The sequence below is a fragment of the Aegilops tauschii genome, chromosome 1 (assembly GCF_002575655.3).
Source record: "Aegilops tauschii subsp. strangulata cultivar AL8/78 chromosome 1, Aet v6.0, whole genome shotgun sequence".
Classification (NCBI taxonomy): domain Eukaryota; kingdom Viridiplantae; phylum Streptophyta; class Magnoliopsida; order Poales; family Poaceae; genus Aegilops; species Aegilops tauschii.
This window is the reverse complement of record NC_053035.3, coordinates 10,488,232-10,499,247: the sequence shown is the minus strand read 5'-3', so window position 1 is coordinate 10,499,247 and position 11,016 is coordinate 10,488,232. Positions and strand designations below refer to the sequence as shown.

At 54.3% G+C, this 11,016-nt stretch overlaps 1 pseudogene; it reads left to right on the top strand.

Annotated features, from left to right (window-relative positions):
• The first annotated feature begins 1,772 nt into the window (after window positions 1-1,772).
• On the top strand, window positions 1,773-9,784 carry LOC109742655 (cytochrome P450 93G1-like; annotated as a pseudogene).
• Window positions 9,785-11,016: the final 1,232 nt, after the last annotated feature.

The window sequence follows — 11,016 nt, the reverse complement described above, 5'->3', positions numbered from 1 at the left end:
ACTGGATGGAGTGGAATTTGTTGCCAATTTGTATTTCCTTGGCGATTGATAGAATACATGAGTAACTGCTGAACTACTACCCCATTGGTGAGTAACTGCTCAACAACCTGAGGTCTGAACTCGACAAGAGCAGAGCAGGTATGCTCCCAACCATGCCAACGTCTTGTTGCTCCGTCTCTCTATGATCGACAGTTCATAATCTTTCTAGTAGGTTGACAAGCGAAACGAGCCATTTGGCGATCCAACGGAGTTGCCCTTCCCGGAGAGTTGAATTTGTTGGAAATCAGTATGTCCTCGGTGATATTTTTCTTATTTTTTTTAGAAAAGGAGGAATCACCCCCGGCCTTTGCATCTGGGAGATGCATGCGGCCATATTATTTATTATTCACAAAGATCTTACAAAGTAATACAACAGTAAGCCCGAGGCCACCATCTAGATGACACCTGTCACTACTCCTAACCTCTTGATGAAGGGGTGCCAAATGTCCGGGCCAAATGCCAAACAGACATCGCACAAAAGCTTAACATCTAACGCCGGATGCCCCATCCAAGCCACATAGGCAGGACTGGGTAACACTCTGGTTCGGCGCACTCTCAGTGAGTACCACACGGACATGCTGCAAAGGGCCGTCACCTCCGTCTTCCCTCGATCCATCCTCAAAGCATGTACTGACGCATCGACCTTGTCAGCCCTCTCTGCCATCGACGCCACCACGACGCCAAACAACATCGACCTCCTGCGCGTGTCCATCGCCACACATCTGACGCCAAGCCTCCACTGCTCCATGCCGGCGAGAACCGCCGCCATGAATATGTAGAAATAAACACCGCTCCATCGAAGAAGCCACCCGCTGGTCCCTCGAGCCCGAGTGCATCTCCAAGAATGCCACCCACAAGGGGGTAACGACACCAACATTTTTTAAATTTGAAATTCTAGAGAACCTTCCACCTTCCACCTTCCACCTGTGTAAAACCCGGTTTAGAGAACCTTCCACCTTCTACCTTCCACCTTCCACCTGTGTAAAACCCGGTTTAGAGAACCTTCCACCTTCTAGAAGGTTCCTAAAACCTGTCGGCCGCACCTGTGTAAAACTCGAAGTGGGCCGGCCCATATTTGTCGCTCGCGTCGCTGCCCTTGTGCGGTAGCCCGACAGTTTGCCGCAGCGAGCGGCGAATAGGGATTTCCGTCAAACCAACAGAGCGCCACAAGGCAACGGCCAGGGGGCTCGGTCCCTGGTGTGGACTCAGGGGACGAAAAGGTCTGGTCCTTCGGCCTGGCTCGTGGCCCGCTCGGTCCAGGCCTGCTAAAAAAAAAATCGCCGGTCAAGTCCTAAAAATGGACCGAAAAATGTTCGGCCCGGTCCAACCGAGCAGACTGAAGAACAACCTTTTTTCTTTGCATTTTATGATTTTGGGAACGAGGCCCAGCCCATCAGCATACCAAATTATTGAGCGACGAAGATGAACTGGTGACACGCAAAACAGAAAACAGGATAAACGTGGTGGCTTGTCTGCCTTTTGATTCAACAACATTACCATCCCTGAAAAAAAAGATTGCCTTTAGCAACATTGATCGATGATTCGTTGGTAGCCGTGTACAACGTGCGCCACAAAGTACGTACTACATGGATCGCCATCGGGCATTGATTCATACAACTGTTGAATACGTACTGATGGTGATGGTTAATTTCATTAATTAGTCGGCTACATATGGCAGCAGTATGTGCTTGTAATCCCGAACTAACCGGTTCGTTGTGGCAATGAAGCCCAGCATGGCGCAACAGCTGGTGCAGGACCCAACAATGGCCTCCGTCCTCGCAGTCGCGGTCACGTTCGCCGCCGTGATGCTGCTCGTCGTCGCCGTCAGCAAAGGCGGCCGGCGAAAGCCGCCGTTGCCGCCTAGCCCGAGGAGCCTGCCGGTGATCGGGCACCTCCACTGTTACGGCCCACCTGGCAGGGAGACAGCCGGCGCATCCAAAGGCAACGAGGACGCGGAAGCGAAAGTGTGACCGCCTGGCATGTGGGCCAGGCCGTGAGCGTGTGTATGTGGGTGAGGCCTGCGCGCCGTGGGGTTAAGTAGCGAGCAGCCACCAGAGGGTGGGCATCGAATATTCTACGGAACAAACCGGACCGAAGAGAGAAGCTGTTCTTCTCCTCTCGGCGATTCCCAGATCCCCTTCCCTGCTTCTCCAAATCCCTCTCCTCTCCACGAACCCTAGATCGAGGCCCATAACAAGTGGTATCAGAGGTCAGACGACGTGGATCCGCTCTACCAAAAGCCCAGGTACCACACCAAAGCGGCCAAGCAAGCGGCGGCGATAGAGGAACAGATCGCGGCGCTCGCCAAGGCGATCAGTGACGGGCGCACGGCCAACGACGCCAGGCTCGACGCGATCCAACAGTCGCTCGAGATGTGGCGACCTGCGGTGACCAATCTCCAGTAGCAGCTGGACGAGCTGCGCACGCAGGTCGGGCGGATCGCGATCCACCCAGCGCTCGCGTCGCCTCCGGCGACCCAGGAGGACGCGGTGGTGCGACCGACCGCGACCCAGCATGTCGACGACCCGGGGCACCACGGGCCAAGTGCCCACGGCGAGGTCATCGATTCCGGGGGTACGGCTCACGGGGTGGTCACCACCCTGGCGCCGCCTCCGGGCAAGGGTGCGTTCTTCGATCTCATCCTTACCCCCCTTCCCTAGTCAATCAACCGGTAGGACACGAGGATAGCTACCACCACACCTTGCACTCCAACTGGGCTCTGCCCAAATTGGATTTTCCCCTGTTTGAGGGCGAAAACCGCCAATTCTGGAAGACCAGATGCGAGAAATACTTCGCAGTCTATGGGGTGCAGCCGGATCTCTGGGTCCGTGTTGCTACGCTGCACTTTTCGGGTACAGCAGCACGATGGCTTCAGGTTCAGGAAGCGCACAACACCCACTTCACATGGGAGGCGTTGTGCGCGGCTCTGTGCGCCAAATTTGGTCGGGAGCAGTATCAATAGCAGTTGCGTCAGTTTACTCACTTGCGTCAGAATGGGTCGGTAGTGGAGTATATGGAGCAATTTGAGGAGTTGATGCATCATCTGTTGGCGCATAATCCTTCCTTTGACCCGCTGTTCTTTGCTACTCAATTCCTAGATGGTTTAAAGCCTGAAATTAAATCTGGAGTCGCGCTCCACCGGCCTCAAGAACTCGATACTGCCTTTTCTCTCGCTCTGTTGCAGGAAGATTTGCTGGGCCACCTGCCTCGGAAGGAACCCGCGCCGGCCCGGCACGTGCATCGGCCGATGGTGGCCATGGGAGTACCACCACCACCACCACCACCCAGGCCAGTGCAGCCGGCTGTCCCCGCGGCTGTGGATGACCGTCGGGCGCTCGAGGCAGCACGCGCAGGCGATCGACGCCAGGAGCCAGCGCGCGGCGACGATCGTGTCACAGCACTCCGCAACTATCGACGGGCGCGAGGGCTCTGCTTCAAATGCGGAGAGCGTTGGGGCCAAGGCCACCAATGCGCAGCTACGGTCCAACTCCACGTCATGGAAGAGCTGCTGGAACTTCTTCAAGCAGAAGTTCAAGATCGACAAGAGCAAGACGCTGATTCTGAGGATGAGCAGCTCATGTTGATTTCAAAGATGGCAACAATGGGTGAAACAACCCCTCGCACAGTCAGATTGTTGGGACGCATTGAGGGTCGGGAAGTGTTGATACTGGTGGACTCCGGCAGTTCGCACAGTTTCATCAGCGAGCCGGTAGCAGCAGCGATGCAAGAGAAGGTGCAGCCAATGAGGCCAGTTTCAGTGAAAATTGCCAATGGAGGAGTGTTGCGCTGCTCTGGAATCATTCCAGCGTGTCGTTGGGACACACAGGGGCACACATACTCTACTGATGTGCGTGTCCTGTCATTGGGGTGCTACGATATGGTCGTGGGGATGGATTGGCTGGAGCAGTGCGGTCCTATGCTGGTGGACTGGACAGCAAAGCAACTTCAGTTTCAGAAAGAGGGCCAAACAGTGGTTCTCCAGGGTTTACAGGCGAAGACCCACCAAATTGAACCAGCCACCATGGATCAACTGTTGTATATGGAATAGTCCAACTCGATCGCACACGTGGTCGCCATCTGCATCACAGAAAAACAGAGTGAGGAGGAGCCAGTTCCCGCAGTTATCCAACATATCTTGGACAGTTTTCAGGTTGTTTTCGAGGAGCCTACAGGGCTGCCGGAGCATCGTGAATGGGATCACGCCATTCCATTGATAGAAGGGGCCAACCCGGTTAACATCAGAGCTTACCGATATATCCCAGAGCAGAAGAACGAGATCGAAATACAGGTCAGGGAAATGCTTCGAGCGGGACTTATAACTCCCAGCACCAGTCCTTTTTCATCCCCAGTGCTGCTGGTCAAAAAGAAAGATCAAACATGGAGGTTTTGCGTCGACTTCAGGCACCTTAATGCAATCACTGTAAAGAAAGTCTACCCCATGCCCATTATCGATGAACTGCTCGATGAGATTGCCGGCTCGTGCTGGTTCTCCAAGTTAGACCTGAGGGCCGGGTACCACCAGATACGACTTCTGCCAGAGGACGAACACAAGACGGCATTCACCACTCACTTGGGCCACTTCGAGTTCAAAGTGATGCCTTATGGTCTCGCTTATGCACCAGCAACATTCATGGGGGGAATGCACGTGGTTCTCTCTCCGGTGCTTCGTAAAGGAGTGTTGACGTTCATGGACAACATCCTTGTCCACACCAGCACTTTAGAAGCGCACTGTCAACTGTTGACGCAGGTTCTCCAGTTACTTGACAAATATGGGTTGAAAGCAAAGCTCTCCAAGTGCAGTTTTGCTCAACGCCGCATCAGTTACCTCGGGCATGTGATCAGCGAACAAGGAGTCTCTACCGATGACAGTAAGATTCGGACAGTTCAGCAATGGCCAGTGCCGCAGAACACCAAGGAGCTGCGTGGGTTCTTAGGACTCGCGGGATACTATCGCAAGTTCGTACGATTCTTCGGGGTCATCAGCAAGCCACTAACAGAACTTCTCAAGAAGAATACCATCTTTGCATGGACGCCAACGGCTGACGCGGCATTCCGCGCTCTCAAGCAAGCTCTGACAGCAGCTCCTGTTCTCGCTCTGCCAGACTTCCAAAAGCAGTTCGTCGTCGAGACGGATGCGAGCGCAACGGGAATTGGGGCCGTACTAATGCAAGCAAACCACCCAGTCGCGTACCTAAGCAAAGCTCTCGCTCCCAAAAACATGGGATTGTCTGCATACGAGAAAGAGTGCCTAGCGCTGTTGCTTGCTATCGACCACTAGCGACCGTATCTTCAGCACTCGGAGTTCATAGTACGCACTGATTAGAAGAGCCTGCTGCACCTAACAGATCAAAGGTTCAACACCCCTATTCAGCAATGGGCATTTACCAAACTGGTGGGGCTCCAATTCATCATCCAATACAAAGCAGGCCTCACCAACAAAGCAGCCGATGCGCTGTCTCGCCGAGGGCATGCAGATGACGCAGAAGTGGCAGCACTGTCCATTTGTAAACCAACTTGGTTGGAAGCTGTCAAGAACAGTTATCTAAACGATGCGGGCGTGACAGCTAGAATGGAGAAGTTGGCCCTTGACCCCAACAGTGAACCGCAGTATACGATGAAGGACGACATCTTACGATACAAAGGGCGTGTGTGGATTGGGAATGACGCCACGGTTCAGCAACACCTGTTCAACTCTCTGGACTCAAGCGCGGTGGGCGGACACTCAGGGTTCCACGCCACGTACAATCGCATCAAGCGGCTCTTCGCGTGGCACGGCATGAAGGCTCAGATCAAGCAAAGCGTCAGGACTTGAATGATCTGTCAACAGGCAAAAACTGAGAGGAAATCGCCTGCGGGACTCCTTCAACCGTTACTGATCCCAAAAAGACCATGGGCAGTGGTTTTTATGGACTTTATCGAGGGACTGCCGCGTTCTGGTGGATATGACACAATCCTGGTGGTAGTCGACGAATTTTCAAGGTACGCCCATTTTCTGCCACTGACGCACCCATTCACAGCGTTGAAGGTTGCGCAGAAGTTCATGAAGGAGATCTTTCACTTGCACGACTTACCTCTCGCAATCATCTCAGACCGTGACCAAATCTTCACCAGCAAAGTGTGGCAGGAGCTGTTCAAGCTTTGCCGACCAGAGTTGAGACTCAGCTCAGCGTATCACCCGCAGACGGACGGGACGACAGAGCGAGTCAATCAGTGCCTGCAGGGATATCTCAGATGTGCAGTGCACTCGTGCCCCGCCAACTGGTCGAAGTGGTTGGCCCTTGCAGAATACTGGTACAACACCTCGTTTCACTCAGCCTTGGGCAGGACACCATTCGAGGTCATCTACGGGCAGCTGCCGCGTGAGTTTGGAGTGGACCAAGTAGAGCAATGCTCGGTGCCCGACCTGGTGGCATGGTTGCGCGAGAGGGAAATCATGATCGAGCTTCTTCAACAACAGTTGAAACTTGCCCAGGACAGAATGAAACGACAAGCTGACAAGCATCGCACCGACAGAGTGTTTGAGGTTGGTGATGCAGTGTTGTTGAAGCTTCAACCGTTCATCCAGTCCTCGGTGGTGCAGCGACCCCACCAGAAGCTAGCGTTTCGCTATTTCGGGCCGTACCGCATCCTGGCTCGCATCGGCGCAGTGGCGTACAAGCTGGACCTCCCGACGTCCAGCAAAATTCACCCAGTTGTGCATGTATCGCAACTGAAGAAGGCCGAAGGCGCACAGGTGCAGGTGAACTCTGATCTTCCTTCTGACAATGCTACCTTGCAGGCGGAGCACATTCCAACAAAAGCACTTGAACTCCGGATGATTCAAGTGGCCGGTACGCTCCAGCCACGTCTGCTGATCTAGTGGAGCGGATTGCCAGAGTTCATGGCTACCTGGGAAGAACCAGTCAAGATGCAACAAAGGTTTCCAGCTACTCCGCCTTCGGGACAAGGCGAAACGCAAGAGGGGGAGGATGTTACGGCGCCCCCACCTGGCAGGGAGACAGCCGGCGCATCCAAAGGCAACGAGGACGCGGAAGCGAAAGTGCGACCGCCAGGCATGTGGGCCAGGCCGTGAGCGTGTGTATGTGGGTGAGGCCTGCGTGCCGTGGGGTTAAGTAGCGAGCAGCCACCAGAGGGTGGGCATCGAATATTCTACGGAACAAACCGGACCGAAGAGAGAAGCTGTTTTTCTCCTCTCGGCGATTCCCAGATCCCCTTCCCTGCTTCTCCAAATCCCTCTACTCTCCACGAACCCTAGATCGAGGCCCATAACATCCACCTGGTGCGTCCACCGGTGCACCGCACATTCCACGACCTGGCGACCCAGCTCGGCCCGTTGGTCCACATCCGGCTCGGCTCCACCCATTGCGTGGTGGCCAGCTCCCCTGGCGTTGCCGCTGAGCTCATCCGGACGCACGAGGGAAAGATTTCGGAGCGGCCGCTCACTGCCGTGGCGCGCCAGTTCGCCTACGGCTCCGACGGCTTCGCCTTCGCTCCCTACGGCCCACACTGGCGATTCATGAAGCGGCTGTGCATGTCCGAGCTCCTTGGGCCCCGCACCATCAACCAGCTCCGTCCCGTCCGTCGTGCTGGACTAGTGTCACTGCTGCAGAGCGTACTCCATCATGCGACGTCGTCATCGGTCGAGGTTATGGATCTCACCGCCGCACTCATCCGGCTGTCCAACACGTCCATTATGAGGATGATGGCGAGCAACATGCCCAAGAGTGTCTTGGAGGAGGCACAAGCACTAGTGAAGTCTGTGACAGAGCTCGTTGGCGCATTCAACGTCGAGGACTACGTAGCACTGTGCCGCGGCTGGGACCTCCAGGGCCTCGGCCGCCGGTCTGCAGACGTCCACTGCCGCTTTGAGGCACTGCTCGAGGACATGATGAGGCACAAGCAGGAGGCCCGTGAGGCTAGGAGGATGTGTGGTGAAGGAGAAGGAGAGCAGCAACGACTTGCTAGACATCCTGCTGGACAAGATGAAGGACGACACGGTGGGGGAGGTGAAGCTCACCAGGGAGAAGATCAAAGCCTTCGTCATGGTAAGATAAAACCTTTCGCAGCTTACTTCCTTGTTCTTTTGCCGTTAACTCTTATCGATCATACATGCCGATGTAGGACGTGGTCACTGCCGGCTCTGACACATCGGCGGCAATGATCGAGTGGATGCTCGCGGACCTGATGAACCACCCGGAGTGCCTCCGGAAAGTCCGCGAGGAGATCGACGCGGCGGTTGGCCGTGAAAGGATAGCCGACGAGAGCGATGTGTCAAACTTGCCCTACTTGCAGGCGGCGTACAAGGAGACACTGCGCCTACACCCTGCGGCACCGATCGCACACCGGCAGTCGACGGAGGAGATAGAGGTTGACGCGGGCGGTGGGTTTACGGTCCCGGCTGGCACGGTGGTGTTCATCAACCTGTGGTCCATTGGGCGTGACCCGGCCTACTGGGACGCCCCTCTGGAATTCCGGCCGGAGAGGTTCATGGCTGGCGGACGCAACGAGGTGCTGGATCCGCGCGGGCAGCACTTCCAATACCTGCCGTTCGGTAGCAGCCGCTGAGGGTGCCCCCCAGTGGCGGAGACAGGCCTGGGGCAACTATGGCTATAGCCCCAGGCCTAGCAACAACTTCCCTTATAACTCTTTCATAAAAGTATAAAAAAAGCACAAAAATTTATCACTCCACGTACTCCCTCCTTTTCGGTTTATAGGGTTTATCTTAAAATTTTAGTTTTTTCATTTTATAAGGCTCAATTCGGTTATTCTCCATCACATATTCAGATTCCAAGGTGCATTAAATCATTGCATGCAAGTATTAAGAGAAAATTGACCAATGCATGTACTTTATGCATGCATGTATTGCAATTAATACGTTGGTAAACATAATATTTTGAGGAAAATAAGAGCATTAATTGGATGTTTTTGCAAACTACAAAAAATTATTTTACCACTTACCATCTACCTTGGTTAGTGAGATTTTTGAATTGAGGCCTATAAACCGGAAAGGAGGGAGTAGCATAAACCCAGGTTTAACCTGCTGCTAGTTTCGCCACTGGTGACACGGCATGGGGCATGCGCTCCAGTCCGTGCCGGCAGTTGTGGCCGCGCTCGTGCAGTGCTTTGACTGGGCCATGACCCGGAGATGGCCATCCAAAGCCGACGGTGATGATAGACATGGAGGAAGCCGATGGGCTGGTGTGCGCACGCAAGCACCCTCTCATGTTGTGCCCCTCGCCTCGCCTCAGCCCCTTCCCCGCGGTCTTCTAATTAACGTCTAAGTCTAGCCACACCGTACACACCATGAGTCCACATAAATAACTTTTTTTAGGGTATAGTCCACATAAATAACTGGTTTGGTGAATCTCTGTCGACCGCATGGTCGTTTTTTACGAGTAAGTCCCTGGATCTATTATAAAGGAACAATTGCAGTACAAAGCACCCACGAAGTATATAACAAGGTCCTTGGACCAAAACATTTTCGCTTGACGTTCTTATTCTTGGGTCGACTTGTTTGTGCATACCTTATTTTTTTAAAGAAAATATATTAATATTAAATAGATATTAATTACATCCAGCCTCTGCATCAACAAGACATCTAAAAACATCCAAGATGCACACAACCAAAAAAGAAAATAAAAACAGGAACAACAAAGCAAAAAGAAAAAGGACCCTGCCATGGTAATCGATCATCCACAGTAGCAACACTCTAACCACCGCCAAAGACAACACCCGGACTAAAAAGAAGGTTCTCCAAAAGCAACGCCTCCAAGAAGGAAACAATGCACAAGCATTGTCGTTGCCAGATCAAAGATCGTAGGTTTTCACCCTCGAGAAAGACCGCGTTCCCAAAACAATACCTTCAACATGGTCAGTGCCAGGCACAGCCAATAAAGGCCAGACCTTGGGCTTTCACCCTGAAAATCACGACTCGGTACTGAAAGGAGCACCACCAACAAGGAAGTACTCCAATGATGTCGCCCCCTCTCGCGGGGTCCACCACTAGAAGTATCGTACCACCAGGCTCACAGGAACTCGTGCCTGGTTTGGACGGTAACATATCCCGCAGGCCAAGTCTGGACAACTGCCGGTGAAGCAAGTCTTCATCGCATCCAAGACCCCGCCTTCGTCACTTGCAGTTCCTCTAATCACGCCATGGCATTCTCCGCATGTGTTGATCCCTTGGAAATCTTTGTGTAGACATGTCCCGAGGTGTCAACAAAAATATAGCTTCACGATACCCCGGTAAAGCTAGTTATGCCGATGTTGCGAGTGTACTCGACCGGCCCAATCCAATCAATGTGTCCAAAGAGCGTCATATATGCCAGTCCTTGTTTTCCTTCGTAGGAGAAGTCCGGAACTCGCCGATGACGAAATCAAAGAGGACTGATCTCAAGTAGAATGGTGTCTTTGCGCGAAGATCACTAGGGTCATGAGGGACGCGTCCTCCCCACCGCTCCAACCGGTGCCACGCCCGAGGGCCCGCCCATGGCCAGAGATCGACCGCTACCGATAGCCACCACCGCCGGGAGGCAGAGCAGCTGCCACCGGCCCTTGGTGCCAATAGCCACCACCACCGCCGCGTCGCCAATCGACCAGAGTTGACCGTCGCTCCAAGGTACGCTCTGCCGCCATGCCGCCCGTCGTGCCACAATCCCCCGGGCCGCCGCCGCCGCCGCAAGACAGAGCCGTCAGACCCGAGCGTCGCCACGACGCAGCGCTCGACACCAACACCGCACCCAACCATGGAGAGGCTTGCCCATGCAGCCCCCACACGCGCGAGGACGCCAAGGCCCTGCCGCCGCCGGCCCGGACGGGCTTTGCCCGCCCGCGCCCGTGGCGGCCGCGAGGGAGGAGGAGGGGGGAGGGGAGACCGACGGCGGGATCTGAGATCGCCTTCCCCATCGCCTTGCGGGCACGACGAGAGAGGGATCTGAAATTTCGGATCGGTCGTTTTTTTTCTTTGTGCATACCTGT